Here is a 23,716-nt window from a genome sequence, read left to right as displayed (position 1 = left end):
GCTCTGATGTGATAAATATGTTCAAATCAGCTGCTTCGGATTGCAAAAGTATTCACAGTACCCTCATCATATATTTCTCTCCTCCTGTCCCATTGAAGAGGGGAAATCCTTCCAACTGCAAACTTCCTGCTTTGCTGCCTTGAGAATTGTGGACTTTCTTCTTATTACCATGAAAGAGGAAATTCTTAAGTTGGCTGTGACAGGGAGAATAAAAGCACAGACATTGGAGTGAAATAAGATCTACAGAGTAGCTTATTTTCTCCATATGTTTATCCTCAGCAGCACCATGAAAAATGGTAAATGGTCCAATGTGTTGTGTTGTTTTTTTTTTTTTTAAGTTTAGGATGTATGTTTGAAAAAGAGGCTGTGCAATTATTTTACTTGCTTCCATTCAATGGTCAGGTTTTACCTACTTTTAAAAAAAAGTATTCAAGGGCAATGTTCTTCCATATTTTACCTTAACCCACAAATTTGGTGTATGCCAGAGTCTTGGATTTCAGCAAATTTGAAGAGATTGTAATATCTTTAATTTTGAATTCTAAGGTTTTAGACATACGATATTTTAGTTCAAGCAGTAAGTGCTCAAATTCTCCCAAGGATCAGAATCTGTAAGTGTTTCAAGTTTGACCCAGACACTGAATTCAGTAATAAGTCTTTTTGCAGTTTGGATCAAAATGATCTAAATAATTCATGGAGAGAAAGGGAGAAGGGTTGGTGTTAAATACTTGGTTCTACATCAGCTTTTCAGATTTATTAACAATTGTGGACAGGGATCAAGTGATTGTTCAGAGATGTAAATCCTTCACAGAGAAATGTCACGTGTTCTAATTGTATCTCAGTTTTGAGGAAGCAACTTCTGAGGTTTCCTTTGGTCTACCTGCTAGGACTGCTGTTGAGATCAGCTGTGGTGGTGGATTTGCGAGGGCCACTGGACTAGGGCCAGTATGGAGACCATCACACTGATTTGCGTAAGCCATCAAACCCATCACTGAGTGAGGGGTTTGTGTTCCAGCCAAAGCTAACAGCTGGGCTTCCAGGTCATCTCAGTGTCGTCAGTGGAGCTCATTCTGGTGGAAACCACGTTTCCTTTACGACTGAGGTGCTGAAGCCAGTTATAGCCTCCCTGAGAGTTTGCTCAGAGTACCTGCAGTTTTCACTGTAGTTAATTGGAAATAGGGTATTCGCTTAGATAAATGAAAAAAACCCTTTACGTGGCTAGGGAATGAAGAGGTTATAAAGAGGAAGTGACTTGATGGTCTGTGTCAACATGGGAAATGCTTTGCTGGTTTCCTTACACTGGAAACATACCTACTATGTGCTAGATTTATTTAGGTTTTTTGTTTATTTTGTAATTAAAGAGAATTGCTAAGAACTGATTTCTGATTGGTTATTTAAAGTCTTCCCCCCCCCCCCCACCATGATTGCTCATCCTCCACTCATCAGTATAGTGAGAAGTAGCTTGGCTTGTATGTTCTCTCAAAAGTCTGTAACACTGTAAGGTGCAAAGCAGAAGATTTGATATACTTGTAACTTTATTAGATAGAAGTAGCTGAGTAGTCGTTCCCATGTGAATTCCTTCACCTCTTCTTTTTTTGGCTTTATGCTGTGTAAATACAGTATATTGTTTTACATCTGCACTCATCACAAAACAAACCTAAGTGAAAAGGTCTGGTTGTATTAATATTATTCTTTTGTATCTCCTGAATCTTCCAGTAATAAGCTGTAGTAGTGTTGAGATTTCAGTGAGCAATAACAGAGCAATAACAATTTTGGGCCAGTTGCAGTGGGATATGTAAACATATATGAGGTGGATAAACTTAAGTCACCCAGTAGTTGCAGCAGTGTTGGAGGGAGGAGGCATGCACAGGAAATTATGAATAAATGCTTATACTTTTTCTTCAGACATTTCATAATAACATTTAGAGTGTCGTTGCAATACCAGAGTTTTTGTTCTTTCTAGCATTTCTTAAAAGTAACAAGTGATGGAAGAATTTACTTAAGACACTAAAAGGCCTTTTAACACTATATCTGTAGACAGAAGTTTTTATTTTTACTAAACTACAATATTAAGTTTCTTTTATGAACAATTGATACTTTATTGGCTAAATTGGCAATTGGACTTTTTCTGCTTCTGGATGTTCTTGCTGGTGATCACACCACTTTCCTGTGGCAACATCTTTGCTTTCCAATGAAAGAGAAGCTTTACTTGCAAGAATAGAGAAAAAGCTTTCTATCAAAATGCACTTTCTAGAAGGGACAGAAAGCAACACTTGGTGAATATTTGCACTGTCTAAAATAATTCCATGTCATCCAATTGTGTGACTGAATAATTAATAATTACCTTGGGTACTTATGGTAAAGATGCTTTAAGAAAAGTTGTGACATTATCAATATCTCCTCAATTCTTTATAGCAACTGACCAAATGTCTATATTTACTGTGATCTGTGTAAACATAAGGACAATTTCCTATGTTGCCCTTTAAGCACAAGGAAAGGAAGCTGTAGTGAGGTAAGAATCAGTCTTTTTTCCCCAGCTGACAAGTGCCAGGACAAGAGGAAATGGCCCTAGGCTATGCTATGGAAGGTGTGGATTGGATATTAGGAAGAATTGGTTCGCTGAATGGGTGTTCAGGCATTGGAATAGGCTGCCCAGGGAAGTGGTGGAATCACCATCCCTGGAGGCGCTCAAAAAACATGCAGATGTGGCACCTGGGGACATGGTTTAGTGGAGAACATGGCAGTGCTGAGTTACTGGTTGAACCTGATGATCTTGGAGGTCTTTTCCAACATTAATGATTCTATTCTACAACTAGCTAACTAGGGCAAAACTGCATAAACTTTTCTAAGATTGATTGGTCTGTGATTTTATGCTGGGGAACATAAGATTTTTTAATGAGAGTTTTAAAAAAATAGTTTGGGTTTTTTGCAATTTGCTGAGTGTTTTCATGTGAAGTTTCATTTAGTGTGTAATCAGGGTACTTACTTGAATCCTCAACATAGCATTAGTAAAGAGACCAGTAAAACTGTGGGCAGAAGTTGATGAGACATTAAAAGGTATTTAATAGTAAAGAGTTGCTAAAAAGTGGCTAGTTTAATTTGTCACCTTATTACCTGATATAAGGCTTATTTTTTATGTTTGTGATTTACACTAATTGACTGGCCACTAAGGTAATCCAGGCAATAAAGAATTTTGGGATGCCTGAACGTATTTGCATATACACATATAAAATGTACAAGCATATTTTTTGGAAAGAAACTTTATTTTGGAATAGAAATTGGAAATGTAATTGATCTGCTACACTTGGTACTTCAGGGGATATCCATGGAAGTAGAGTTTAATTTCCTATGGCAGAGATTGTTTCTCTGGCACAGTTTTGTGTTCTGACAAATTTGACGTTGATGGGAATAGAAGCAGATGTTGGCACTCCTGAAAGCCTTCCCCACGGCCTCAGCTGGGGTGGCTAGTTAGATCTTGAAGCAGCTGGGGGAAAAAAACAAAGCCAGTTTATTCTGTAGACTACAGTATGGTTTACAGAGTCTCTCAGTGAATATATATGTTTCTGCCAGTTAACTCTCAAGTATCAGTTTGATTTTATTACAACGTACTGTACTATCTTCTGCTTGCACTAAGTGAAAAAATGGTTAGTTTTCCTTAAATGTGCCCTGTTAAGGGAAGCTGAATCCTTGCTTTTCAATTGGTATAAAGAGATATTGTTTATAAGGTTTGTTGTGCAGCCTTTTCAGTGTCTGTGTGACTTCTCAGCTTCTGTGTTCCCCTGCTGAACATTCCCTGTCTCTTGGCTCAATAAATATTTCTCTGATTTTTGAGCAGACTAATTATTTGGAGAAGTGATTACAGTAATCAAGACTTCAGGTAACCTTTATAGTCAAATTCAGTGCTACTAACCCTGGCTAGCAATAAAGGATTTATGTTCCAGATGAAAACTCCTCAAGTGGTTATGCTATACAATAAAGTTAGATGTTGGGCTTTCCACAAAAAAGAACAACTTATAAATGATGATCATGATGGCTGTGGTTTGATACAAAAACAGTGTGTCTGTCTGTGTTGTTTTTGTGTGCATGTGTGTATATATCACAGAAGACCTTAAATTGGAAGGGTCCCATAAGGATCATCTAGTCCCACTCACTGAATATGTTATATGTATATCTCAATTACAGTGATGATTAGTGGCTTTATAGTGCTTTTCATAATTGCATTTATATTTTATAAAAGGGATTTAAATGAATGGAAGGGAAGCTGTCTGCATTTTTTGATAAGGTTATGTGATTTCCTTTCTCTTCAGGAAAAGAAAAACAGCATTCTATGGCTACTTCATCATAAAAAGTCAAAAGGAAGTGCAAACACAATTACCATAGAAAGTCAATATCTTTTCCATTCACTTCCAATTTCTGTTTTTAACTTGCTGAAGTGTTAACAAAAAATGTGAGTGTGGCATTCTATTTTTATTTGACTTTGCTTGTCTGTATCCATGGTACCGCCTGTGGTCCCTATCAGAGTAAGGGTAACTGCTTAAAAGCTGTTTATTTCTTTGTAACACCTGCCCCAAGGTTGAACACTCTGCTTGGTGGAATGGATTAGCAAGAAAGATTTTTTTTTTCATTTGAGTGTCTTTACTAGATGAGTGCAGAATTCATGCAATGTAGGACAATGGCAAAAAGCAGAATTTTTTCTGGAGAATTTTCAAGTACATATCTTATCTTGTTTGGATTTGGAGGGCTTTATGCTAGACAATGACAAATGTTTCATACTTTTCAATGTATTTCCTCTTACTGCTCTCAGATGCACTTAGATTGTATTGTGAAAAACTCTTCTTTGGGAAGAAAGGTGGCTTGTTGAGCTGTTCAGTGAGAAGTTTAGAATACTGAAAGGAGAAATCTTCCATAGCATTTAAGAAACTTATCGGTTCTTAAGACTTATTATAGACTAAGACTTAATCTTTTGAAGACTATAATATGCTTAGAAGTGTTGTACAACTTCATGATTTATCTGTATTTATAAATAATATTTTCAGTGTTCAGTTATTTCTTAGCTCTGCCTTACAGCTCAGTTCTAACTCTCCTGACACATGTATTTCACAAATTTGTAGTGTGAGTTGCTACTTTAGAAGAGGCCACTTGGAGGGCACCATCCATCAAAATGTCCAGGTTTAAGTTATTCTGTGCAGCCTAATGCTGTGGAATGGTATGCTGTTTGCAGTGATTTCAAATATTTATGGACACATATTTGTAAGCCCCCTTTTGTAGTAATTTTTGTCACAATTTTATGAACACCAAGCTTTAAAACCAGGTATCCCAAGGTTGGTTTGTATTTGGTAAGGTTAGCATGAAGAGCAGTTTTGTCCATTAGACAAAGTTGAAATCATTGTTACAGTATTACAACATGTGAGAAATTGAAAAGTTCTTCACATTGGAAACAAAAAGGAGCTGTCCTTTGGCCAAAATAAATCCAAATGGGCTGTAGTTTATCTAAGATACTGGTTGGAATGATTTGCTGATCTGTAGAAGGCTATAACCATGTATCTTTAAGTAAAGTAAATGTCCCTGTTTGGAAAGGAATTGGATTACCCATGAATGAAATACAGGCTTGAGCAAGGTAATGAATTTCATTTAAGACTTTACCTTTTTATACAAGTGTCTTGAAGAACTTCTTGTACTCACATACTCACGCATAATCTTTTTCAGAAATTTTATCTAACTCTTTTTGCTTTAGGACTCAACTATGTGTAAATTGATTCAGTTTTCTGTTGGGATTGAGCAGGATTATCGCTGGTTTTGGTGAACGTGTGGGTTGGTGTGGGACTGGCTACTGAGGAGGAATGCAAGAATGAAGATAGCAAAGTGGAGTCACCACTCCTGGAGGTGTTCAAGAGGTGTCTGAATCTGGTGCTGGGTGATGTTTTTTAGTGGCAGAGTCCTGTTCTTGGGATGGAGTGACCCTGTTCACCTGTACAGGCTGGGGGCTAGAAGGCAGCTTTACAGAGGTCACTCTGGGAGTACTTCTGGGCAAGAACTGGAATATGAGTCAGCCTTGCACCTTGAAGTGCAGAAAAGAATCAGCATCCTGGAGCTAGGATGTTGCCAGTAGGTCTTTGCCCTCTGCTCTACATCTGTGAGTCTTCTGAGAGGCAAATTTTTGGCTCCCTAATTGAGGAAATAGTTTTACCTACTGACACAAGTCTGGTTCTGACCAGCAAGGTGAGGAGGGGCCAGGAGCATATTGCTGCAAAGAGGCTGAGAGAGCAAGGGGTCTTTGGCCTTGAGAAGGTTAGGTAGAATTTTTATTGTTGTTTACAACTCTCTGATCAATAGTTGTGGGCAAGATGCAGCCAAATTCCTCTCAGAAGTGCATGGTGGAAGAAGGAGAGGCCATGGAGGATGGGAACTCCAAAGTGGTGTGAAGGGAAAAAATATAGCTTACAATAAAACAGGTCAAAAACTGGTATAAGTTGCCCAGAGGCTTTTTAAAAATTTCCTTAAAGGTCATCTAGGCAAGACTGGATTACCTGTTCTAGTTGACACTGCTCTGTTCTAGCAATTGGGCTGGATGACCTCCTTTCCAACCTCCATGACTCATCAGTTTGCAACTTATTGCTATGACAGGAAAAAAAGCTGACTGCCTTGAAGTTTCAGCCAGTTTCAGGAGAACATAATTTTCAGGGCTGCATCTCTACTTTATTTTCTTTATGCTCTGAAATTGCAGTGAAAATTGCCAGGCTGTACTGTTCAGCAAGCAATTATTCAAAATTTAAGCAAAAACTCAGGTACATAGTTTTGGGGTTTTTTAAAAAAATTGAACTGTATTATTTTTGCTCAGGAAACAGATAACCGGGCACTTTTGTACTATTTTCTGTTCAGAGATGTCTCAGTGCATTGCTTTCATTAATAAATCAAACCTGTGTAGTTCTACAAATGGGAAGCTTAGATCTTGATTTTTTGGCTCCCTGTGGAAGTTTGTGCCAGAACCAGAAATATAATCTGATGTTTTGATTCCCAGTTCACCACTCTGACAGCGAAGCAAACCTTCCCTTAATATATAATTGATGCTAAAAGAATGGTTGTCTACTTAAAAATGTCTGAGAAGCTGCAAGGATGACTGTTCAATGCCAGCTTCATTTTGTGCAAGCTTGATTGCTCCTGGGATTGTCTCATAGGCTGCTCACAGTTGAGTTTATCCTGTTGTAGGGACAGGACTGGGAAATTAGGGGTTGGTTGACACCTGTTTTAGACCCCATGAGACCTCCAGATCGTCCATTTGTGCTTTTGGCAGTCTGGCTGCCGAGTCATCTGGCATCCCTGATCAGCTTTCAAGTTCAAGGCTGAAGAACATGAAGGGAATGTGTAGGAGAAACAGGTAGAACTGAAGTGAGTATTGGAAAAAACAGTAATACATTGTAGTAAGATGGCTTTCTTTATTTCAGTGTCATTTGTATGATGCAGGCCTCTTGACAAATTGATAATCTCTTGATGAGTGAAGCAGAATAAATAATCTAGTCCTTTACCTTCCTAGGGAAGTTTTATATGAATTTTTACTTCAAAATGACATTTTTCTGTGGCAGCTGATTTGTGCCTGAATTTTAAATGCATTATATGTATTGGTATGTTTACTTTCTAAATATATTTTTGCCTATTATAATAACTGGAGCAAGTGACCAGTATCAATTAATATGATGGTGAATTTACATTAAAACCGTATTTCATAATTTGACCTCTGAAATAAATTTCTAATTTTCTAAGGCTGTTTAAAAGGAGTCATTCCTAGACTGAGAGATGAATGTGTTCTTATGTGTTGACTTAACCATCCCAGTCTCTTTATGTCTAAATCCAATATGTTGTGACAGCGTGATTGATGTCTGGGATGCTATGAATTTGTGCAGCAAGGCTGGAACACCTCTTCATTTTATTTCTCTAGTATGTGCTAAGTTACACCATATCCTTAAATTCTTTGGGTAAGGTATCTGGATTCCTAGAAGAAACAGCATGCAGTTGCATGCTTGGAGACAACATCCTGGAGACAACATCCTCTGACTCTGTAGTGTGAGTGTGGGTCTTTGCTCTAAGAGTCACAGAGGCATTTGAGACTTAAACAGATGTGGCAGCACCTGAAGCTCTGCAGTTTGTAAGCACCACTTTCCTTAAAAAAATACTACAGCCTGACAAGGCAGAGGGAAGAAGAAGTGGCACACACCTGTAGAGTTAGTGCTGTGTCACTTGTAAAATGTTTGTGGCTGAATAGTTTGTATTTATCTTTTTGTTGTCTGGGAGGGAGAGCTATTTTGCAGAAGCCATAGGAAGCAGGAAGGCAATAAATAAGTCCCAATTCATAGAGCGCCTTTGTAAGAATGACCACCCTACATTTATAATGAGAGCTGCTTCCTTCCTTCTAGTGTCTGCTCTGTTGCTTTTTGTTCATGAAAGGTATGATAAAATGCTACTTAAAAATGAACTTGCAGAATATGATAAAGACCTAAAATGAGACTGGCTGGGAGGAACTTGTGAATTGATGTGACAGATTTAAGAAAAGGACTAGCCCACTGCCCTGATTCTGGCCAGGAGAGGAGGGGGCATGGCTAGGACATGGAGGTTATTCTGTACCATCTCAAATCATCAGTGGGAGAGGGGAAAAGGGAATCTCTTGGGGATAAAGGGGTCTGTTCTGGTCAGGGTAGCCTGGTGGAGGCAGTGGTCGGGTACTACTGTTTCCATCTGAATCATTCACCTCTTTCTTGTGCCCTCTGCCATTAGTAATGTTGCTGTTACTGTTAATTTTCTTATCTCATTGCTGTTTCCAGTAAATTGTTCTTATCTCAACCTGTAATCTTTACCTTTTGTGCCTCAGATTTTCCTCTCCAGCCGGTCAGTGATGTGTGGTTTCAGTGGGAGCACTAAACTGAGGAATACCATTGCTAAACTACAACACACAGTAGGTTTTTTTAGTAAGTAGTAGCATTACTTAGGGAGTCTGTGCTTCATGGCTGGGGACTGTCTCTCCTGAAGTGTAGGTGTAGTACCTCGTTGCAAACGAAGTGATTTCTAAGTTTGATTACTTTAGTTTTGTATTTGTGTATTTTTTTGGCAGCTGTAACTTCTGAATTCGTGTCCCATAAAAGAACTCATTTTGGACATTTTAAATATCCTGTCTAAAAAAATGTGCTGAGTACTTACATCACTATTTTTCTCATTGGAACTCTAATTATTCTTTTTATGGAACCCCTTTCACACTTTCAATCATCTTTCAAATTCCTTTGTGATGACTTCTTCTAGTGTCAGTATCCTTGATATTCTGCCTAGTTTTGTTCTAAGTCTTTTTGCAGTTTTCAGTGGGGAAGAAATAACATCCCCAAATGTTGTAATAGATGTTTGAGGTACTGAATTATGACTTTTCTTGTCATAATTCAGTACCTCATACTTGTCATGATAACATCTTTCTTGACTGAAAGGTGTTAGAATTCTGTTTATCCTTCTGTAATGTGTAGTTAGCACCTTACTTAGGCCCTTTTTTTACCTCTTACTTACCTTTAAGTATCAAAAGTGGTATTTTTAGAGATTAGGCAAGATTCTTGAAGTATGACTTGCAGCTGCTATTTGCTTTTTCTTGCAATTCTATTTTGCTGTGTGAATGGGGAAAAGATCTAGAAAGAAGTCTCACTGAAGGATTAAGTAGCCAACCAGAAATAAATAGGAACAGTAAGAGTTATGAGATTATTTTTTCTCTTCCCTATTTCCAGAGCACAGAAATGTAAAGGAAAAATACGCTAGCAAGGTTGAAAAGGAAGAGGAAAGGGTTACTAAAATTAGTTCTAAAAATGAAGACAAAAATGCCCTTTGAAACATGGCAAGTATGTGATGAGGTTTCCTCGTACTGCAGTATGTGTGTCAGTAAGGCAGGCATCACTGGCTTTTGCAGTGGCAAATTAGATGCTGCTCATGGTCCCAGATGTTAACTCTGTTATTGGATGTTTGCTCTGAGTGTGGAGCAGTACAAGTGAGGTATTTCTTAGACTTCTTCAAATACAGTCAGCTTGAGGTGTGAAAATACCATTATCTTTGAATTTGGTTAGTGTGTGCTAATCTGCTTTTATGATAAAATATGAAATGTCAATAATTATCAAGAGAGAATTGAGAATTTTTTTATTGGCAAGGGCAGGGTGTGAGCTGTCTTTAGTTAATCTTTTATCAATAAAAGAGACCTCCAGGGTTTCAGAAGGGTGTGACTTATTGAACATTTCAAAAGTGTAAGTTGTGGATTGCTTCCATAATGTTGGAAATATTTTTGGCAGAGATGAGATGGAGACACATTAAGTAGAAGGATTGTATCTGTTGTTTTCTCTAAGTGGAAAGGTTCGTTTTCTATTAAGATGTTGGTTCTGTAGTTCAGTTACACAGAACAACACATAAACACCATTAATAATAATACTGAAAATAATGAAATGGAAATTACAAAATTAATTGGTTGTAGACCACATTTAAATATCTTGTAATATACCTGGAATGATTCTTTATGTGGGGAGGGGCAGAAGAGTGAAGAGCTGATAGCAATAACTTTTCATTTACTTAAGGATTCATTTATCTCTTTGACACTGCATGAGATCCTGTTTATTAAGAATAATGCCTGGAAGTTGGCAGTTATATTCTGTATGAGTGTGTTAATTTCTTCCCATATGCTGCAAGGTTGTCCTCAAAGGAAATAAAGGGACTTTTTCCCATGTTTAGTTGTACTGAACTGTTAGAACAGAAACAATGGCAAGGAAAGTTTCCTGTTTTCTATAGATATTGAAGTGGTCTTCGACCCTTACCAAGGAAGATCTTAATTCCCACTGTGGCTGCACAGGGAACTGATTGTCATTACTGTAGGAAGATGCTGTCATCTCTCTTGAAACACAGTGCTTCACTCCTAAATGTTTTAAGGCAATTTGCTATCTGTTCTATCCATCTCAATTACGTCTCAGTATTTGCACTTGGAAATAGCAAATTGGCAGCAGGGAATGCTTTGAGTTGCCTCTTTATAAACACTCAGATATATTATGCTGTGTTTAGAATAGTTTTAGATAGGTGATGAAATAAAGCTTGGCCTGACTGATATCCTCAAAAGGAAAGCAGAGCAGAATACAAATTTAGTAGACTTGGAAGCTTTTCATAATAGTAAGGATTTGAACTGCAAAAAGGAAACATGCTTTGTTTTCAGTCTGCTGTGCCAGGACAAAATTGGGGAAGGCTGGTAAATCAGTGTCTTGGCAAACACTCTGATGACATTTTCATGTGAAGCTGAGGGTAAATTATGCTGATACTGCTACAATATAAGCTGGGGTTTTCCATAGGTAGGGAAGGACAAAGACTCTACTGGCTCTCCAAAAATACTGTGAAAATCTTTTTAGTCAATATTCAGCCTGTAGGTTCCAAAGAGGTTGCCTGTCTTTAAATTTCACATACTTGTGTTATAGAATGTTCCCATGAGGTGTGGGAGATGACCTTCAGCCCTGATTAAAGATTATTTTAATTGGAATACATGAAGATAAATTTGAACAAGAGCTGTACTACTGGTAGAATTACTTCATAATTTCATTCAGTAGACGAACTTCTTCTAAGTTAAATTTTTTTTTATGAAGTAAAATTGGACTTTATAGTTACAGTAGTTTATAATCTGTTATACTATCAATTTTTAAATAATTAAGTTGACTAGTTACAACTCAATCTCATTAAGTTCTTAAGTTTGATTTAGCAATGCGCTTTTCAACATATACAATCCAGTAAAACATAGATTTTCCAAATTAATTTGCAGGGTACTACTTCACTGAAAAATATTTTTGATTCCTTCACACACTTTTTTGAGTCTGAGTCAAAATTTTCAGGTGAATTGGGTAACAAAGATTCTCTTGTTTTCTCTGTCAAATTTGTTTGGCATAAAAATGCCACTTTAAAATGGTTATCAATGTCATATTACATGAAATACTCAGTTGTCTTGATATTTAAACAGATTTTATGTAGATTACTGTACAGTATTTGTGAGCAAGTGATGCTGGCAGTTGCTGTATCATGAAGGATAAAAAATAGAAGGACCAACTGAAGTTTATTTGGGCATCCTGTGACAAATGCATACTGGAAATAGACTGGATTAATTAGTTTTCATCTCTATTACAGCATCATCCAGCACAGAAAGTAACAATTTTTGCACTTGTAGATTTTGCTAATAAAAAAGCTTGGTGTTTGGACCAAATGAGGTATCCTTATTACATTAAGAAATCATAAAATATTAAAATATGACCACCATGACAACCATTATGCATTTGCATATTGCCTATCTTTGTAATGAAAAATTCCCTGTGTTTACTTGCCAAGTGCAATTTGGCTTTTGACTGCGAGAACTGTTAGATGTAAAACAGGGCTTTGGCAAAATGTTATTTTGTGTCTAAAATGTTTGTTCTTTGTATGCTGTTGTCTTTCTTAATGTACCATGGCAGTAAAGGCTGTAATGGCTATTCCAGTCCTTTTCCTTTTGTTTTCCAGCCACCAAACAGCTCTGGGATAATGCAATGCTCTGACTTTCCTATTTGTTTCTAAAACTTTTAATTTCACTCCTTATTAAAAAATTAAAATTAAAAAACCTTTAAATTAATTTTTAATAAGAGTAAATGTTTCTTGTATTCTGACTGGTGGTAACAAATAAACCATTTACTACAGTTATGCCACAGACTTCCAAAAGGAATTTACCAGTATTTCACAGCAATTCTTCTTGCTGACCCTTTACTCTTCCATTTCTGCAAATTTATTTACTTGGTTTTATCTTGCAGGAGATGGTGAATGGTTATTGATAGATGGCTGGACTTGAGATAGGTGCAACATTCATTGTCAATAGGGCAGTGCACTACTGAGCCTATAGATGGGAAACAAATATTAGCATATTAAATATCCTTATTGTAGTATGAAGTCTTGTACAGTGAAAGATTTGAGATTTTTTTTCTGGTTAATGAAGAATGTACATGAACTGCAGATTTTCCACATGCAAACAAATTCCACTTTTAGGGTTTTAAGAGAAAATGAAGCATCTTAAAATAATATTTTTTTGCCTTTTGAAAGCTTCTGCTGCTACAATAAACCCCCAATATATTAAGAGACTACTGTTTTCACAAATTTTCCCATTTAGGAAAAGTGGCTACATCAGCTGTTATCAAATACTGTCTTTCTATGTAAATACTTGTCCCATCTCTTTATAAATTAGTTTCTACTTCAGCATATTGTCATATACAGATACATTAGGAACAGAGGGCTAGGTATGGCTTTAATTCTGATTTACATGCATGCACTAAATATTACATGGATTTCAAGCCATGATGAGTCATGAACAGGCCTAAGATGTGGATATGGTTTACATAAGTTATGACACAGCCTGATTTTGTGCCCAGGCTAAGAAAAAGACCTGAGGAACCAGACTGCTGGTTACATTTCAGATTCTCCTCAGATCTCCAGTGCTTCTGGTGCAGAGTGAAAACTGGTCAGTAAAAACTGCCAGCACTCTGCTACCCCCCCAATCACATGGGGACAGGACTTGGGCAAGGCACTCTGTTGCATGCACTTTGACTTCATACCTTTTTTAATGGTCTTTTAATAACTAGAACTCAGGACTTTGCCACCTGGCCTTGGGGAATTAGATACTGCTGCTACTGCCCCACAGAGGCTTCGATTTTTTAAATTAAAAAGTCTTTGTCTGGTTTTTCTTTATTGAGAGAGAATGTCTTCAGTGATAAGTACCTTGATAAATGAAGAATGAAAATGCATTTAGATTGTTCCGAATTTTCTGTAAGCAAACTTTTACACAACAGAAAAATTTGTATGCTCATACTTATATATGTCCCCTTAAATGGAAATTTTGGGAAAAGAAACTTTCCTTAGATTTTAGGGTGAGGTAAGGAATGGGCTGCTGATGACATTCTAATACCAATTTTCTTTTCAGGTTTGTTTTAGAGGCAGATAAAGCTGTACTGAATATGAATATTAATATAATTATGGCTGTGATATATATATATATATATATATATATATATATATATATGCGTGTGTATATATATATATATATATATATGCGTGTGTATATATATATATATATATATATATGCGCGTGTGTGTATATATATATATATATGCGTGTGTATATATATATGCGTGTATATATATATATATGTATATATATAAAAAGAAAGTGGTTGGGGGTGTCAGTCCTAACCGGAGGCACTTGCTGGAGATGCCTCTGTCAGGAGTTGCTTATCTAGCTAGTAAATGGATGAAGACAAACTTGGGTAGGAGGCTTTGTGTCTTTCCTTTTTTTGCTCAGTTACTGAATTAAGTATCCTTCCTAAAAGCTGAAGAATAGATTTGTCCCTTGTTTCTTTATTGATGTTATCATACAATAGTTAGGATTAGGAGGAATATTAAAAATCATACCTGCCCCCTGCCATGGGCAGGGAACCTTCTATTTGATCAGGTTGCTCGAAGCCTCATTTAGTCTGCCCTCAAGGGGTGGAGTGCACAGCCTCTCTGGGCTTGGAGACACCTGTCCCAATGTGTTTGTTAGATCTTCTCAAACCCAGTCCCCTGCAGTGCATAGTGCTTCACTCTCCCAGTTCCTCTTCCGCCTTTTGCAGCTTGGTAATGTGGCTGGGATGCCTGCTGGTGAAGGCAGAGGTGAACAATGGCATTGGGTGCCTCAGCCTTCTCCATGTCCTGGGAGGGAACCAGGTTACCACTATCCTTCCTGAGTGGACCCACATTTTCCCTAGTCTTCTGTTGCTGTTGTACCTAAGGAAGCTCGTTTTGTTTCCCTTGATGTCCTTGGCCAGATTTACTTCTGCTCCTCCTTTAACTTTACTAACCATCTCCCTGGCTGTTTGGATAATATCTCTGTAGTCTTCTTGGGCTACCTTTCCCTGCTTCCATCCTTTTTAGGCTACCTGTTTATGTTTAAGTTTGTCCAATGGCTACTTGTTCATCCCTGCAGGCCACCTGGCATTCTTTCCTGATTTCCTCTTACTTCAGAGGATTTCCATTGGATTTATCTATACATTTTCTGCTTTAGATTTCCATTGAAAACTGTTCCTTATGCTGTGAAGAATTCCTTTATTCATATTATTTTTTTTTTTACTTTCAGTCTTTTCTGCCTGCTTCTAGTATGAATAAAAGAAGGCAGCTTTTGTCACCTCTCTTTGGTAACCAAAAAATGAATTCATTAAGTGACCATGAATAAAATATTTGTTTCCAGAAGCGTACTTAATGTTTGTGTTTGTAAAGGTTTTTACTGGAGCTACTGTGTATGCTCAAAAAAGCAAAAAGAAGTTAACATTATCCTGGAACTCTAGTGTCATAATGGAAGTGCTTTGTCTTAGTTTAAATAAATATTTACTTTGAATGTCCAAATTTACATTAGCTAAGAAGACTCCTAATGTGTATTGTAGATTGTGTATTCTGATAATAGTGCTGGATAACACATAATGGATAAGCATTCTCAAAATGCCGGAGTTATTCTGAGATTTGCCTGTTGTTTTTGGTGCATTCAGACTTCCATTATTTGGAACAACTGGAACTCAATCCATGCTGTTCCTGTCGGAGGTGCCACTTGCTGTGAGGTGGGTATTCTGACAACTGGCATCTGGAGTCATTGCTGAATCAAAGATGGGAGGGAGCAGAGACAGACACTGAGGAATGCTACAAAAACTCCTAGCCCAGCCAATAAAAAATTGCAAAATAGGACAATTGAGTGTCTAGAATTTTATTTTCTTGGCTCAAGCATTGAAAAAGTTCTGGGTAATAAAGTTTGAGTGTGTACTTATGAATGCTGGAGGCTTTCTATGGGTGTCCTGGACTTGGTTAGGGAAATAGCACGAGGGGTAAATTTAATTTCTTTTAGTGACATGTTTGAACCTCTAGCTAGTTCTTTCTAACGGAGATTGGCCTGCCATAGTGCAAGAAAACATGATGTAAAAGGCTGCTCCTCCATTCAGTTGGGCAGGATCAGCGGTATGAGAAAGTAGGCAGCAGCATTGGTGGGGGGAAAGAGGAGCAGGCTCTGAGGACCTGGAGGAGGTAATTGATTTTTGAAACAGGTGAAGGAGAGGTCTGGTTAATTTTAAGATATTGCAGGGAAAACGCAACAATGTGATAGGAGAAAGGACAGAAGTGCTTCAGGTTTTAACAATATTTAAAATATAAACTGGTGCCTTTCAGAGAGATGAATGTGCTCTCTTTTAGTGAGGGGTACCTAGATAGTGCTTTATGGATTTATTTTATAAAAATCCCGCTCATTGGATCTCATAGTGTAGCATTTAAAGTTTTTAAGGCTAAAAGTGATTTTTAAAGTTCCACTTTTTAATAACTTTATAATATTGAGAAAACAGGATAATGCTGGATTTGTGCAGCACACGAGGTGTTAACATTGTTCTGCATGAATTTAAGCACTTAGCCCAAATGAAATGCTTATCTTTACTATTTTATGGCTAAGTCAGTAAAGCACAGTTCATTTGCTTTTACAGATGCGATGCAAGAACAGAGTTTTCTGTGTGTTTGGTCAGGAAACTGACCCTTTCATATTTCATAGAATTTCATTAAACGTGAGAGAGTGACAAAGTGGAAGATGCAGTGGGGTTATTTTCCTGATGAGAGAGAGCAGGCTTTTACTCTTGCGTGTGAATCCAGTCAGCTCAACCACGTGAAACGCTCGGCAGTGCTCAGCGGAGGCTAATTAGAAGCCACCACCATCACTGCCCACAGAATCTGTTTGCACTCAGTATTCTTGGCACCCTGCACACCACTGCACTGATTTCACTCTTCATCTGCCACCTTGCTGCAGCCGCTGTGCCTGTTCCAGTCCAGAGCCACCGGCTTGAGCAGGATTTTCCAAGCAGTTGCATCTCGGATTGCCTGCACTCTTTCAGTACCAAACCTTAAAGTTGGATTGGAAAAGAACTTGACTCTTTTCCCACACGATGAAGTATGTTCATAAATGCAGGATCAGGGGAAAAGGGTATAATAGCATAAATCAACGGAGTTATGAGCTGGGAGTGGATGATAGCAGTGGAAATGGCAAGCAAGCAAGAACGGGCAAAAAAAAAAAGAAACAATGAATTGTAAGCAGAAATCAAAAGGTAAAAACACTTGAGTGCACTCTGCACAAAAAGCTTGCGCTGAAATTCTGGGTTTCTAGGTCTTCTTGTTTGTTCCTGGTTATTTAGAAATAGTCATGAAATACTAGGAAAGTGAAATTCCTTGCTTTGGTAAACTCCAAGGCTTACTTAATCTATTACTATTACCAGCTGGTCTGAAGCAGTAGAGACTTGTGCTTTGAATGTAAAGGCTAATGACTTATGCAGAGGTGAGTATCAATTTACATGTCAGAATGTATGTTTTTCAGCTTAAACACAATTACTGGAGTTGTACGTCGCTGCTCATGTTACTGCAGGTCTGTTGGACGGAGAAGAGCAGGGAAAGATTTGTCCTCGCAGTGCCAGGGACTGGTATCTCTTGAATTTCTGCCTGCTCTGTAACTCCTCTTGGGTGATTTCATTTTCATCATATGTGCAGCTTTTTTTTTTTTTTACTGTAGAGTATCTCCCAGTGTTGTAGAGAAAGACATAATTTGTACAAGAGTGTTATGAGATCAGGGGCAACACAGCCAGTCCCTGTTCTTTCAATTAACCGATATACTAATCCTCACTCTGCTTCCCTCCACAGTTGTCTGTGCCTGACCAACTCCATTTTTTTGCAACAGCCAGGGAATATGATTTACTGATGATCTGTCACATGATGTGGAATGGGAGTGGTCACACTAGAAGTCCATTGCTTTTCCAGTGTATCCTCTCTCTCAGCTTTTGGCAAAGCACTTCACACTTCATCTGTAGTTTTGCTGTCTAATGCATCTTTGACTATGGGACAAAGGGATGCCGTGTGTGTTGGATGGAGAGAGATGATGAGGGAAGCTGCTTCTGGAGTCCTGCTGGTCCCCTGCTTGGGAAAGGTTCCTTGTATGAAGTAGAGATCGGTTACCTTCCTCTTGCTCAAAGTCAGAAGCTTCCTTCACAGTTTGGGAGTGATCTGTTCAGGTCCTCATTTAGCTGTAGGTTACTTGAGATGCACTACTGTATATTTTGTTTAATAAAATGGGATGAGTTTAAAAGTAATTTAGCAAAAGAGAAATGTGCATTAATGAAACATGTAAAAGCCCAGGGGTTTAATTATATTTACACTTTTAATGGAAATGTATCTGGATAAATTCTTTGGGTAGACCTACACAAAGTACAGTTCTGGAATGGGAAAACATGGATATTATATAGAGAAGTTTCTGAAAACTGAAGTGATAAGCTTGAATAATGTTCTAGGCTCCTTAGTATATTAATATTTAAAATGGAAGAAAACCATTAATATAGTATTCCACAGAAAAAGATGGCATTTTGCAATTCCACTGTTTTAAATACATATTTAAAACTGTTTTGAGAGGTGCATTATTGAAGTCAGTCTAAGCACTATTTGAAAATAAAGACAGTAGAAGAGAACTAAACAAATATACATCTGAAACAGACATTGTGATTGTTCTTTGAAATTTTTAATAGCATGTATTCCAAGTCTGACTCAGCTCTGAAGGTAATTAAATTAATTACTTAATAGCAGTAATAGTTAATATGTAAAATTTAGTGTGTTATGAACTTTTTTTGTTAAGTAGGACATCTATTACTAATTTTGAAGAAAATGTGAATTTTTATTTACCTAATAGATTTTTTATTGTTTTGTATGTCCTGAAAACTCACTGGATGTAGTGCTGTAATCAAAAGCATATGGTAGTCCTTATGAGTGAATAGAAGAATAGGGATTTTGCTCCCAGAGGGCTAGAGTAATTGTATGGGATTTTGCTGTTAGAGTAATTGTACGGTAATAAAGTCATGGGTTTGTTTTTTCTTCTTGATCAGTATGTCCTGACACAAACCCAAAGTCAAACCTTTAGGGACAGTGGGCTGCAGAGCCTCTGGGGTCAGCAGTACCGTAGGAGAAGTATGCAGGGAGGTCAGAGATCAGTTTAGGGGCCCATTTATCAAGGGAACGAGCACGGGGGGCTCCCTCGCCGTCGGCTCATGAGTTGATTTAGAAACCAGGAGTGAAAGCGGCAGGATGGAGAGCGCAGCTGAGATGTCTCAAGCCGTGCATTGATGGCACTGGACGCCTTTCTTGGGTCAGGGTGGTTTCACCAGTGAAGGGCTGGTTCCCCAGTTCCCCAGCAAAGGGAAGGGCGAAGGCCCCAGCTGGGGGGGAGGAGGAGCAGGGCATGTGGCTCACGCCGCTTCATTCACAAGCACAAGGATGGCAGAGGGCCCAGACTTTTCATAGAAGTCCTGCACAGCAGCTTTCAGTCTAAATTCATGCCACTGATTAGATGCAAAGTTTCTTTTCATTCATAGCAGCCAATTCGTTCCAGCGAGCAGAGAAACATAACATAAAGTATAGAAAACACAGCCAGCGGTTGCCAATTTCTAGGCAGACTAAAGCCTTTCTGCTGTAGCTGAAGTATGCTTATCATGTAGATTTCCCTCATCACGACTTGTTTTCAAAGCTAAACACAATGGCAGAGTGGGCTCTAGTAAGCATTTGGTATGCTTTGAAACTTTGCTGCCTAGCTAATTAATGTGATTTCAGTTTGAAGTATGGGCTGTGTGGCGGTTGTTTCTGTAAAGGGAAAACCGTGCAAGGTTTAGAATAAAGCTGTAATGATCGGCGTGACTGTAATCAGCTTTTTGTCAAGGTTTTTTTAACCTTGAAAACTATCCATACCTGTTTTCACATGTAACATTTTTGTGTCCATCTCTAATTAGAACTGTGAAATTTTTAATTTGTGGGCTGGCTGTTTTCCCCCACTCCAAATTATGTTAATTACTGGAAACTTAATTGGAAGACAACTGTTTCCAGTAAGGAAAGAGTTCTGTGGGTAGTTGAAAATATTACAAAAGGCCTTCCCACTTACTAGCTATTAATGCTCTAAAGATGAAAGTAGTCTGTATGACTTAGAAAATGAATTTTGCTTACTAGCTCTTTATGTATCATCTCATGTACCGTCATTGCCTTGCTGGTTTGAACAGGTTTTGTAGAGGTAGGAAAGTGAGCAGATTTTTTTCTATACTTTACTTAGAGTATAAGTGACAGTCTTGAAATGCTGCTTTTCTCTATTATTGTGGCTTGTTCTGCATGATCACTGTGATGTATACAGTCCAATGCTGGGTTAATTTAGGTCTCAGTAATTTTGTAAAATGAAATTACCGCCACAAAAGGTTCATTTTTGTCTTCTGAGCTTGACATCCCACTGGCTGGTAGGAAAAGGGTCCCAAAACTTCTTCCAAGCTGCAGTTGGAAACATTCAAGGGGTGACACAGTTATGGGTTCAGTGCATGAGAAAAAATGAAATATTTCAAGGAATTTGAGATGATGATGAATTAGAAGAAAAGATCTTAGTGATCTAAATTCATAGGATGAGCTAAGTACTGTCGTGCCCAATCGTTACTAGGTCTGACCAGAATAAAAGGGTGTTTGTTTATTATTGCTGTCTGAGGACATTCTTCTTCCCCTCTGTTGCACTAAGCTGTCTGCAGTTCCGTATGATGCTTAAAAATGGAAACAAGCCTTCATAATTAAAATATTTGTGTAGCTGTTTTGTTTAGTCCTTGAATATACTCAACTGTACTAAAGCACAGTTGAGAGGTGGTATTTAAATTATTTCCACCCAACAGAAAAGATACTTAGGAAAAAGGACCCCAAAAAGTGTATGAAAACAAAGCAGTGCTTACGACAGTGCCCTGAGCAATGATGATTAGAGTATTATTTTTTGTGGTTTTTCAAGTGGTAAGAAGTGTTCTCATTGTTAATGGAACCTAATTAAAAATAATTATGCTCTGGCATTTTCCTTTCTGATACAGTTTGGGCTGTAGTGGTTCACTGTTCACTCCCCTAAAGTTTAGGAGGGTTTTTTTGGAGCTTAGGAGAGATATTTTTTTTTTAGGTTTGTTGTTGTTTTTTTGTTTTTGTTTTCCCTGTATTAAAGTTGTCTCAAACATGTTAATATATTTGAAACGCAGTGTGTTGCACTTCATGGGCCATAGTCATGAATTGCACGTCAGAGATTTTTGGAACCGTATACATTAATTTATGAAGCTCAGTGTGATGGTAAAATTATCTGAATTTTTATTTCCACAAAATCCAGTGGCAGTAACAAAATTTCACCTTTTTTTTTCATTTTCAAAAAATTAGGCTCTGTATATCCAGAATTGTTTGGGGATCTTTTTTTCCATTTCTTCATGGCACTTGAAAAATTATTTTTTTTTTTGTTTCATTGCTATATGATTTGATAGTTATAAATGTGAAGTAAAAGACAAATTCTGATGCAACATTTTTTTTTCCTCTTGATGCTCCTTGCAGTAATACATGGATTGCCTAGTATTGTACCTATAGGTTTGGGAACAAAATTTTCTAGTTTCATATTTTTGAAATTTTTCTACCTCTTAAACTCTTTTTCACTGTACCACCCAAGAATTTGAGAGAAAGAATGTATTGCTTATTCTTGATGATGACACAATTTCATTAAGGGAATGCTTTAATTCCCCAGACTTCGTTTCATTGCTTTTGAATGAAGGATTTTTTAAGATGGTCCAGAAATACTGAAGACTATATCTTTAAAATTCAGTGTGATTTAGAGATAAGACCCATATGTGTCAGATGTTGCCTACAGACAGACTTTCAGGTGTATGTGTCTTATCCAAAGAAAGCTGCTATCAAATGTGTCCAGCATAGAATTCCTGTACTCTACAGGTAGTGAGGAATGCTGTCAGTTCCTGATCATCATGGTCTTCAGAAGCACCAGCCTTAGAGGGCTGGGATACTGTTCTTGCTACAGAAATGAAGGAAGTCCAAATTTATGCTTAAACTTAATGTCTTTGAAATTTGGTCCACAGGCAGATGATTAGCATTTGTGAGTATGTATTTCCTCTCCTAATCTTTCTCTTAGTCTTTTTGACTAAAAGCACTCCTAAATATATTTCTCAGTGGGTAAATTCCTCCACATAGTTAATTAAACTGAGTGATTTGCTTACTGATAGAACCTGTTTCTGGGAGCACAATATATTTCTAACTCTGAACTATCTGGTTTGTGCTTACTAATTAACAATTACCTGTTGGTATTGAAGATAATGGTGACCTTAGGATTTAAGATATTTACATAATAGATATTGATAAAAATGCTCTTTGAACAAATCTGCTACAAATTCTCTTGGTTCTGAGGTGGTAATAATTGATAATAGATTTTCTTCTTTCGCTTGCAAGGGAGCATAATTTTTTTTTATAAGGAAAGTAATGGCAACTTACTGATATTATAAGCAAGGAACAGTAATATGCCTTCAGCTCCCTCATTTGCTATACCAATCCCCCTTCACAAAAAAAAAAAAAACCCACATACCCATATATATATATATATATGTATGTATCTCTTGCCAGCACTATCCTCTTGTGTCAACCTGTGAGTTCTCCTGCAAAGGAGTCTTTGTGAGATAATATCATCTAGCAAGAGATCCTATATTATCAGAAGGAAGTAAGAACTCTTAGTACTTGAGAATATGTTAATAAATGGTATAAAAGGTCAAAGATAGGCACTGGCTGTGCTGGTCTTGATAAAAGAAACACACAGCTTCAGACTTGAGAGATCATCTGTAATAAGGAATGATCTCTTGACGGGATTGGTATCAGAAATCTTCTGTAAACAGATTGAGAGAATTCTCAAAGGCTAGCCCTTTTTAGGACAAATGAGGATTGTACTCATCCTTTGACATGGCTCTTAGAAATACAGCTCTGTATTGGTTAAGAAGGTCATAGAAAGCAAGTTCTTACTTTTGAAGAAATCTCATTTGAGATTTTAAAAGTGAAATTAAAAGAAAATACAAGCAGTAATATTCCACTATAGACTTCCCCCGATTTTTATATAAATTGTGTGTCTGAACTGCTGCCTGGCTCCTTGAATGTGATCATAGAGCTGCTGTGAGTGGTGATTTCAAGCCTAAACTGAATTTTTTCTCATTCCTCTACTGTGTGGAGAAGGTAAATAGTGAATCTTCCCATTGCAAAGGCAGCTCTTTCCTGTGTGTTCGTACCTGGGGTGTTGTTTGTAGGATGAATAGATGTACTCTGTTTTGGATTTTTATCTGTCTTCAAGAAAACCTTCATATCTCAATTCCATTTGCTTTTGCAATAGATGATATTTCTCCTGGGGACTTTGAGTGAATTGTTCTTAGAAAGACAATAAGATTCAGCAGTAGTCTCAAAATGGCTTCTCAGTTATCATCATCCAAAAGTTGTATTTCACAGCCTTATTGATCCTGAATTCTTGAGACTGAGAATGCATGGAGAAAAACGGAAGGGCATTACATATCTTCTTAGATCAATACGCTTTTTTGGGAAGAATTTCTTCACTAAAGGGGTGCCTAAGCATTGAAATGGGTTGCCCAGATAAGTGCTGGAGTCGCTATTCCTGGAAGGGTTCAAGAGACAACTGGATGTGGCAGTTAGTGGTGTGGCTAATTGACATGGTGGTGCTTGGTCAAAGGTTGGACTTGATGACCTTGGAGTTCTTTTCCAAACTATGGATGATTCTATGAGCCTGTGTTGTAACTGGGAGAAAATTATTACCATGGTT

At 37.6% G+C, this 23,716-nt stretch overlaps 1 protein-coding gene across 1 annotated transcript in view; it reads left to right on the top strand.

The window, feature by feature from the left end:
- The window catches only part of PREX2 (phosphatidylinositol-3,4,5-trisphosphate dependent Rac exchange factor 2), a gene marked incomplete at its 5' end in the record, with an annotated part of 167,792 nt that overhangs the window by 812 nt on the left and 143,264 nt on the right, over window positions 1-23,716 (top strand). The gene's annotated exons all lie outside the window — the stretch shown is intronic.

This window comes from Fringilla coelebs, assembly GCF_963513975.1.
Source record: "Fringilla coelebs genome assembly, chromosome: 1".
In the NCBI taxonomy this organism is placed as follows: Eukaryota; Metazoa; Chordata; class Aves; order Passeriformes; family Fringillidae; genus Fringilla; species Fringilla coelebs.
The sequence above is the reverse complement of the archived record's forward strand: the minus strand, read 5'-3'. Positions and strand labels throughout refer to the sequence as shown.